Source organism: Helianthus annuus, chromosome 11 (assembly GCF_002127325.2).
Source record: "Helianthus annuus cultivar XRQ/B chromosome 11, HanXRQr2.0-SUNRISE, whole genome shotgun sequence".
Classification (NCBI taxonomy): Eukaryota; Viridiplantae; Streptophyta; class Magnoliopsida; order Asterales; family Asteraceae; genus Helianthus; species Helianthus annuus.
In genome coordinates, this window is record NC_035443.2 from 75160329 (window position 1) to 75171600 (window position 11272).

Consider the following 11272-nt stretch of genomic DNA (forward strand, 5'->3'; position numbering starts at 1 on the left):
GCATGTCCGCTCTGCCCGACTCAGTCATTGGAATTCTGTGTTGTAACGCCCATATTTCTTATTCCAAATAAGTATTATTATTTACAAAATTCGGGCATGACCCGTTCGTATAATGAACAATTCCCTGTAAGAACTTAAACATGATGCAGCGGAAAATATGAGCCCAAAAATTTTCTTTCTTATTTAGACCCATTACTTATTTAAAACCTCAAATACAAATGATAAACATTTACAAAAAAGGGATTAACAATAACCACATTAAAGTAACGCTTCAAGACAATACATAAATCGGACTATGTGGCCGTTCTTCCCGTACAATCTTTAATTTGGGGCTCGATCAATGCATGCTTATCTTCGATAGTAGTGGTAGAGATACGTGCAATACCTGTGAACATCACATACAACTTAACCATTAGTCATTGACAATGTTATACAACATGATTCTCATATAATCTAATGGTGAATAACATTTAACAATAAAACTTTGATTTATTTAACTCTCCTCTCGTATTTCCTTATTCAGAGTTCGACTTCAATACTTCAAGAACCCGGTGTTCATATACCTGCAATGCATTTCAATCTCAAACACACCATTAGCAATCATTAATACTCGAACAGAATGAAACCATTCCGTACCATTCCTTTATAAATTTATAACATTTCGCATTCACAAACGTATACATTCCTAATTTTTACGTGCATTCATAGCAACCACTTTCTACTTACATATATTTTTTTTTCAGCCCCTTCACCCGGTCGGGTCGGGTTAACCACCCGGCCGTGTCAACTAACCATATATTTTTCACAGAACCTTCACCCGGCCGTGTCAGCTCTGCACTTTTCCCAGCCATTAATTCTTACCGAAACGAACATAACTCTCTCATTTTTGATCCGTTTTACCCGATTCTTTTTCCTACGCGCCCGTAATTTAATTACGGATCCGTTTATCACTTCGGGTAGCATCAAAATCTGATTTATAAGCAAACGGCTTATAAACCCCTTTATACATTATTTGACCCGCCTAATCCTACTAGTTTACTTTCATTATAAACAACTCCTTTGTTATACTAAAATAATACTTACCTCAATACTTCTCATTCATTACATGATTCTTGCATATTTTTCTACACATAAATATTAAATACTACGTACATACTAAGAAGTGAATTGGAATCACTTACATCGTGTGTCCGAGTTGTGCATAGCTTCTTTATTTACCCTTGATCCGTTAGCCTTCCATTCTTGAGTCCATGTCAATTGGGATTCCTATCATTTCAAGTCATTACGTCCATATCATAGTTAGTATGCATGTTCGTTCATATCACATCCATTCCTAGCTCTTAGCTACATAGACTTTCATTAGTCAAGCTTATCATGCATATGACATGAACCGACAACCACAATATTCAACATTCACTCACTCAAATTTATTATCATACGTACGTACACATAATTGTTCTAACACATATACATGATTCTTTAAAATCTCATAAACATATTCATAAGTCTAATCATGCCACTCGCATATTCGTTGACTTTTTAGAAAGTCAACGGTTATACCTACTTATTCCCAACTTATGAACACACACACAATTATCTTGATATGATAGACTACTTGTAGTATCATTATACACATTTCATATTCATGTTATGTGGTACATACAACTACATGATTACTTGATTTTATATCCGATGTTCACAAGATCAATTTTACATATAGTAACGCTTTAAACACACCTTAACAACTGTAAACATTCACCCGAAGCAATATTTAGTGTTTAGTAAATCGGTGACTAGAAAATCATATGTTTTAACTCCATAAAACACATTATTTTCATTGCTGCATTTTTCACGCAACGGCTGTTCGGGGTCACTTTTCCCCTTTTTAATCACATAATCTGACTTCGACTTTCAAATAAGAATTGTAATATGCGAAACAACCTTTTCAACGATATAAGGCTCATTGTCTAACTCCTAATAACGAATGAGATACGGCCTTTACAAGATGACTATCTAGGGCTGTCAAAAGTGACGAATTTACTAACTTTTCATGCTGTTTTGACCCACTAAATCTCATAACCAGCCTCTTGTAACCAAATATGAAATGTAATATGTGAAACAACCTTTCCAACGATATAAGGCTCGTTGTCTAACTTCTAATAACGAATGAGATACGGCCTTTACAAGATTACTATCTAGGGCTGTCAAAAGTGACGAATTTACTAACTTTTCATGCTGTTTTGACCCACTAAATCTCATAACCAGCCTCTTGTGACCAAATATGAAATGTAATATGCGAAACAACCTTTCTAAGGATATAAGGCTCGTTGTCTAACTCCTAATAACGAATGAGATACGGCCTTTACAAGATGACTATCTATGGCTGTCAAAAGTGACGAATTTACTAACTTTTTAACACAAACTTGAATCAATTCAAGTTTCATGTAGGCATTTTATCAAACACTTGATGGGTTTCACATTAATAGAATATTTTGTACAAGTATCTTATGTTCATCTTCCTATTCTTGCCTATAAAAATTCAAATACTATTGAAATCGACCTAAAATCACACCATACTCAAACTATCAAACAAACATTCATCGCATACAACATGCTACATAAATTTTTGAACAAGAATTCGACATAGGTGTTATACCCATGTCGCCACTTTCGTTAGCCCAAGTGGGTTTCATCTTCAAACCTCAATTAACACCAAAATCTTGATAAATTCACAGTCCATATGATAATTCTAACATATATTCGTGCTCGATTTCATAAAATTTCAAGAATTGATCATAACCTAATTCATACAAAAATCATCAAATCCAAAATTACCACTTACCATGTGTTTTACAGAGTTGAACAATCAAGAATCTTGTTCATGCAAGTTCGATTTCAGCCAGAATCCATCCAATTTGGTCGATTAGGGTTTGAGAAGGGTTTCCCCCTTCTTTCTCTTCTCTGGTCGAACACCCACCTACGCCCAGGTGTGGGTGTGGGGTTTTTAATTTTATTTTTTTATATATTATCTTTTCACTCATTCAAAACTAACCCCTCATGTTTGTTACTTAATCATAATTGACCCAATTTCATTTCCTTTCTTGTTTTGCTAGGCATTTAACTAGGTTTAATAACCTAGTTATTACATTTCCTTCTTTTAAACGCGTTAACATACTGGCAACTAAGTAATTCGAATTTTGGGGCGTTACAAATCTACCCCCCTTAAAGAAGGTTTCGTCCCCGAAACCTCTTTCTTTTCTGCCATAACCCGTCTAGTTTTATTCTCGTTTGTTCATTCATTCGAGTTACATTGGAAGACTTACATAAGCATGTTGTGAGAATTTACACTAGTCACACATCCCATAGTCATCATTATTTCATTCATTTCTGCATACAATCTCGTTCACTCGTACGCATTCAACACATCGTACTCATTCATGCATATAATCATCTAACAATAGACCTACTTATAAACGAGTTTCGTCCCTTCGTACAAATAACATATTTTAACACATTTGTAGGTTCAAGTTCTATTCACATATAGGTTTTAGAGTCTAAGGCGAGCTTTCATTTTAAACCCGCCGCCATTTATGGCTATCATCCGTGTCTTACGGTTACTACTTGCTGGTTAAACTCGTTTCATGGTTTACTTATTAGGCACTAGCATTCATACAGCTCGATGACATTAAGTTCGAGTTGAAATTCATTCCTTGGTCGACCTATAAGAGTCAAACCTTCCTTTTCATGTCACATTTTATGCTATAAATAATTCATACAGAAGTTCAATCATTGCGTAAAATTTTATATTCATATATTAAATAATTTGCTAACCTTACTTCCTTGACGCAGTACTTGGACATGCAGCAACGAGTCGGTCCTCTTCGTCACCATCCATACCATGTTTCGGATTGACCTCATTCATCCGTGTGACGAGCTTTCGCTTATGAACATTCTTTCACTGACCTTACTAGGATTATCACATCCTGGTTTCTTATTTATATATTAATACTTTCTCAACTCCTTCGTAGAACATTGATGCGTTCCACCTGTACAAAACAGGTCCATACGTGACCATTTCTTAACATATCATTTTAGTTGTTTGACCCATTCACGATGGTTCAATACATAACTGTTCTTCCGCAATTCTTTAACTTATTTATCAACTTCTGCAGTTTGACTTTTCAAAGTCAACCTGCCACTTCTTTCTCTTTTATGAATACACATAACGAAGTACATGTTTGTACTTCTTGTCAATTCAAGCATATATTTAATTTCATCACTTTATGCTTTAGTGCTCCTCACGTACACTTGTCCTTTCCGTTAAAGCTTAGGTCTTTCGCCCGGGTCGTAACCCGTCCTTCACTTTGACTCTCTAGAGTCAAGTATCAACATATTTCACGCTTGTAATTTATCCAATGTTTATTTCTTACTGCTACAACTTCTTGCCACATCAACCGTTTTCTATGTTTCATACCTATTTAATGGACCGAACTAATGTATCCATTCTTTATTACTTGTTTTATTATTAACAATTCATCTTCATTCGGCTTCTCAAGAGTCAACTACAATCACCTTTTTACCCGCATTTTATTACTTGCTTTATTACTTATCATTATATTTCGTTTGACCTTCGGAAGTCTACTTTGTAAATACAATCTTACATATGCCTATCGATTATTCTATCCTGACACATCCATCTCTAGTCGAGTCATAAACTCCTATTAAATGTATAACTTTTATACATACCTGGCACAAGTCGAAATCCATTGACTTGTTATCCATATTTTGCTTGACTATTTCCTTCCCGTTTGTGACATTACATTTCCGTACATCATGCTCACCTACAATTAAATAACTTAACCATTTCAAACATTAACACCTGGTTCAAATGGTACTCACCATTCGACCCGCATAACTCATTTATCCTTTCAGCCATCCTTTCATACAATACTTGAGCGTAATTATATTCATATATTTACATATATATAAGTTCAAAACATAGCAATAATAATATCCGCTTCACAAGGAATATTTACTCGTTCTATCTATAATTATTAAAAATTTTGAGCTATTCACTCTTGTCATCCATTCTTACTTATCTTATTCGTGCCTATTTACAAATTTCGAACTTTTTCATCCTATCATTCATTCCCTTCTATGTTTCGAATCCGTCTCGCGGTTTCTAACATATCATTCATATCTTTCATCCCTTTCATGTTTCGAATCCGTCTCGCGGATTCTAACATATCATTCATATCTTTCATTCTTTGAATCCGTCTCGCGGATTCTAACATATCATTCATATCTTTCATTCTTTGAATCTGTCTCGCGGATTCTAACATATCATTCATATCTTTCATTCTTTGAATCCATCTCGCGGATTCAAACTTTGCATTCATATCTTGTTGATCCGTACTTTCTTACGGATTCAACATTCTTCATTCTTATCACTTATACTTTTTACTCTTACGTAGTATCCTCAATTTCCCGAGAGACTTATTACCCATTTCACTCGCACGCCCACCTGCTACCCAGTTCTACCAGACATACATGCGATAATTACCACGGTCTCACGAACGTCATATGCTTCTTGCGTACTGGCCAGGTGCGCAATCCACATACTAGTTTCGTGCCTTCGTGTAATCATCGCCTTATGTCCGAGAAGTGGGTTTCAGTTTCGTGCATATTTCTAAAACTTCCCCAAGACCACATCATTGTCTTTCGTTTAATAATTACCCTCCCAAGGAGATCTCTTCCTTTTTCTTTTAACATCGGTACCCATACATATTAATAGCGTGTACCTGGGGTTAATTTGCCTATTTGCATCTTTGCGTGCCTTAGTATTCATCCTATTCTGCATCCACGGACCATCCTCTTCAAACACTTATGCTTACCTTGCACATACAAAACCGTTAGTTTCTTTATTCACATGCATAAATACATACTTACATTCGCTTTTACCTTTAGATCTTGATCGAGTCCTGGATTGTACGGGTTCATGGTTACAAGAGCACGCAGGTTTGAGTTCAAGTATTTGCCTCCTCATACTTGATTTCCCTCAAACTAGGGCTCTGATACCAACTTGTAATGCCCATATTTCTTATTCCAAATAAGTATTATTATTTACAAAATTCGGGCATGACCCATTCGTATAATGAACAATTCCCTGTAAGAACTTAAACATGATGCAGCGGAAAATATGAGCCCAAAAATTTTCTTTCTTATTTAGACCCATTACTTATTTAAAACCTCAAATACAAATGATAAACATTTACAAAAAGGGGATTAACAATAACCACATTAAAGTAACGCTTCAAGACAATACATAAATCAGACTATGTGGCCGTTCTTCCCTTACAATCTTTAATTTGGGGCTCGATCAATGCATGCTTATCTTCGATAGTAGTGGTAGAGATACGTGCAATACCTGTGAACATCACATACAACTTAACCATTAGTCATTGACAATGTTATACAACATGATTCTCATATAATCTAATAGTGAATAACATTTAACAATAAAACTTTGATTTATTTAACTCTCCTCTCGTATTTTCTTATTCAGAGTTTGACTTCGATACTTCAAGAACCCGGTGTTCATATATCTGCAATGCATTTCAATCTCAAACACACCATTAGCAATCATTAATGCTCAAACATAATGAAACCATTCCGTACCATTCCTTTATACATTTATAACATTTCGCATTCACAAACGTATACATTCCTAATTTTTACGTGCATTCATAGCAACCACTTTCTACTTACATTATTTTTTTTTTTCAGCCCCTTCACCGGGCCGGGTCGGGTTAACCACCCGGCCGTGTCAACTAACCATATATTTTTCACAGAACCTTCACCCGGCCGTGTCAGCTCTGCACTTTTCCCAGCCATTAATTCTTACCGAAACGAACATAACTCTCTCATTTTTGATCCGTTTTACCCGATTCTTTTTCCTACGCGCCCGTAATTTAATTACGGATCCGTTTATCACTTCGGGTAGCATCAAAATCTGATTTATAAGCAAACGTCTTAAAAACCCCTTTATACATTATTTGACCCGTCTAATCCTACTAGTTTACTTTCATTATAAACAACTCCTTTGTTATACTAAAATAATACTTACCTCAATACTTCTCATTCATTACATGATTCTTGCATATTTTTCTACACATAAATATTAAATACTATGTACATACTAAGAAGTGAATTGGAATCACTTACATCGTGTGTCCGAGTTTTGCATAGCTTCTTTATTTACCCTTGATCCGTTAGCCTTCCATTCTTGAGTCCATGTCAATTGGGGTTCCTATCATTTCAAGTCATTATGTCCATATCATAGTTAGTATGCATGTTCGTTCATATCACATCCATTCCTAGCTCTTACCTACATAGACATTCATTAGTCAAGCTTATCATGCATATGACATGAACCGACAACCACAATATTCAACATTCACTCACTCAAATTTATTATCATACGTACGTACACATAATTGTTCCACATATACATGATTCTTTAAAATCTCATAAACATATTCATAAGTCTAATCATGCCACTCGCATATTCGTTGACTTTTTAGAAAGTCAACGGTTATACCTACTTATTCCCAACTTATGAACACACACACAATTATCTTGATATGATAGACTACTTGTAGTATCATTATACACATTTCATATTCATGTTATGTGGTACATACAACTACATGATTACTTGATTTTATATCCGATGTTCACAAGATCAATTTTACATATAGTAACGCTTTAAACACACCTTAACAACTGTAAACATTCACCCGAAGCAATATTTAGTGTTTAGTAAATCGGTGACTAGAAAATCATATGTTTTAACTCCATAAAACACATTATTTTCATTGCTGCATTTTTCACGCAACGGCTGTTCGGGGTCACTTTTCCCCTTTTTAATCACATAATCTGACTTCGACTTTCAAATAAGAATTGTAATATGCGAAACAACCTTTTCAACGATATAAGGCTCATTGTCTAACTCCTAATAACGAATGAGATACGGCCTTTACAAGATGACTATCTAGGGCTGTCAAAAGTGACGAATTTACTAACTTTTCATGCTGTTTTGACCCACTAAATCTCATAACCAGCCTCTTGTAACCAAATATGAAATGTAATATGTGAAACAACCTTTCCAACGATATAAGGCTCGTTGTCTAACTTCTAATAACGAATGAGATACGGCCTTTACAAGATTACTATCTAGGGCTGTCAAAAGTGACGAATTTACTAACTTTTCATGCTGTTTTGACCCACTAAATCTCATAACCAGCCTCTTGTGACCAAATATGAAATGTAATATGCGAAACAACCTTTCTAAGGATATAAGGCTCGTTGTCTAACTCCTAATAACGAATGAGATACGGCCTTTACAAGATGACTATCTATGGCTGTCAAAAGTGACGAATTTACTAACTTTTTAACACAAACTTGAATCAATTCAAGTTTCATGTAGGCATTTTATCAAACACTTGATGGGTTTCACATTAATAGAATATTTTGTACAAGTATCTTATGTTCATCTTCCTATTCTTGCCTATAAAAATTCAAATACTATTGAAATCGACCTAAAATCACACCATACTCAAACTATCAAACAAACATTCATCGCATACAACATGCTACATAAATTTTTGAACAAGAATTCGACATAGGTGTTATACCCATGTCGCTACTTTCGTTAGCCCAAGTGGGTTTCATCTTCAAACCTCAATTAACACCAAAATCTTGATAAATTCACAGTCCATATGATAATTCTAACATATATTCGTGCTCGATTTCATAAAATTTCAAGAATTGATCATAACCTAATTCATACAAAAATCATCAAATCCAAAATTACCACTTACCATGTGTTTTACAGAGTTGAACAATCAAGAATCTTGTTCATGCAAGTTCGATTTCAGCCAGAATCCATCCAATTTGGTCGATTAGGGTTTGAGAAGGGTTTCCCCCTTCTTTCTCTTCTCTGGTCGAACACCCACCTACGCCCAGGTGTGGGTGTGGGGTTTTTAATTTTATTTTTTTATATTTTATCTTTTCACTCATTCAAAACTAACCCCTCATGTTTGTCACTTAATCATAATTGACCTAATTTCATTTCCTTTCTTGTTTTGCTAGGCATTTAACTAGGTTTAATAACCTAGTTATTACATTTCCTTCTTTTAAACGCGTTAACATACTGGCAACTAAGTAATTCGAATTTTGGGGCATTACATGTGTCGTGTGTACACCCGATTGATCTAGGATTCTGTAATGCATGTCGGCTTTGCCCGACTCAGTCATTGGAATTCTGTCTCGAGTTGTACGGTTAATGTTATTTGGGTTATTTTACTAACACGTGTGCATTGTTTAATTTTAATAGATTATAACCAGGACATACAACATGAAGCTTTAGTTTTACCTAAGTAAACAATGTGAGTACATCTGCTTTTAACACATTTTTGTAAATTACTTTTATGAGTCAAAATACTTTACCAAAACCTCAAATGTTTTAAATAACACTTAACAGTGATTGAGTATTTGCGATTCTACAATTATTGCCGGTATGTTGGGGTTTTTTATACATTACTTGAAACTCGTTACTATTAGAATAGTAGCGTGACCAACCAGTCAGGAAAGACAGTACCAGGAAAAAGGGTAATTGGATAGATATAAGCAAATGTAATTGCGGATGCCCTCAATACTGTAAAAGTGATAAAACTGTTTTGATTAAACTGGGATGCACTCGCCAGTATTTTTTGCTGATAAAATGTTTTAAAAACGTGTTTCAGGTAACAAAATGTGAAAGCCATTAGAAGCTAGCTGGAGAGCACTAAAGGCTTGGAAAAGTGGCAATAAAAGTTACCTAAACAACAAGAAACTTTTGTTTTTAATAATTTAGGTTTATCCCTACAAATGTATTGTCAAATGAACTTGGGTTTTTATCCCAAAACATTATTATTATAAAAGTTGGTGGTTTACTCTGATAAAAATATTTCCTAACTACGGTCCTGATGTATTCCATTGCCAAATTAATAAACACCGATACCACCCATCTGGATCTCGCGGCGCCCGCTCTCGGGATAGGGGTCGGGGGCTGCAACATTTTCCTTTCGAAATTGCAGACCTACCTAGACACGTGGCAGACCTATGCCAAGTCAACCATCCCAGCGACACGTGGAAGGGAGAAGGGAACCGTGCGCGATGCGCAGGATGTGTCCAATGTGTGTATATATTCAGCAGTGTGGGGCTTGCTCAATTCGATTGTTTAAAACGTCGTCTTACTTCTTGTATCTCCGTTTCTTTCAACTAAGTCCCTAAAATCCCGAAACTCTGCCTTGTTATCAGGGTAATAACTCTAATCACTAACACGATACTATATCCGATCGATTGAAACCAATCCAATGGATGTTTAAGTGTTGTCGGTACCCGGCTATACTTTGTCATTCGTTGTGGGTTTGATCTCGTGATTTTCATTAAAGTTGAATTGGATTAATACGCTAATACGAGTTCCATTGTATCTAGAAATTAGAACTCATAACCAGGGGGCTGCTAAACCAGAATACTTAGCGATTAAGTAAACTTAGTGGTTAAGATAACTTAACAATTAAGAAAACTTAGTGGCTAAGAAAACTTAATGATTAAGTAAACTTAGCGGTTAGGAAAACTTAATGGTTAAGAAAAATTAGCGGTTAAGAAAACTTAATGGTTAAGAAAACTTAGCGGTTAAGAAAACTTAGCGGTTAAGAAAACTTAGCGGTTGAGAAAACTTAATAGCTAAGAAAACTTAACAGGAAAGGAAACTTAATAGCTAAGTAAGTTAATAAGTTAAACAATTAAGTAAGTTATTTTATTAATCGGTTAAGTTAATTAAAGTAAATTAATTAGTTAAACAGCTAAGATATATATATATATATATATATATATATATATATATATATGAGGTAGATAACATATAAGGAATGTATATGGCGAATATAATATCTAAGGAAGGTTTTATCTGGTGAAGGTATATATGTAAATTTCCTAGAAAATGTATAAGAAACTCCTAGAAAAGTATATGTAAATTTCCTAGAAAATGTATAGGAAACTTCCTAGAAAAGTATATGTAATTTCCTAGAAAATGTATAGGAAACTTCCTTGAAAAGTATATGTAATTTCCTAGAAAGTATATAGGAAACTTGCTAGAAATGCATACTCCTTATCTATAAATAGGAGCATAGGACTTCATTCTTTCTTGCTCATTTCTTCTCTTCTT

General features: G+C 34.7%; 1 long non-coding RNA gene across 2 annotated transcripts; it reads right to left on the reverse strand.

Annotated features, from left to right (window-relative positions):
* Nucleotides 1-233: 233 nt before the first annotated feature.
* Nucleotides 234-2999, reverse strand: LOC118483813. 2 transcript variants are annotated; one of them, XR_004871734.1, is made up of 3 exons: nucleotides 2843-2999; nucleotides 1182-1266; nucleotides 234-385 (listed from the first exon to the last, which is right to left on the reverse strand). It is a non-coding gene; the product is annotated as an uncharacterized LOC118483813 (long non-coding RNA). The 2 variants fall into 2 exon arrangements; XR_004871735.1 differs by having other exon boundaries at nucleotides 234-563.
* Between the last annotated feature and the right edge of the window lie 8273 nt (nucleotides 3000-11272).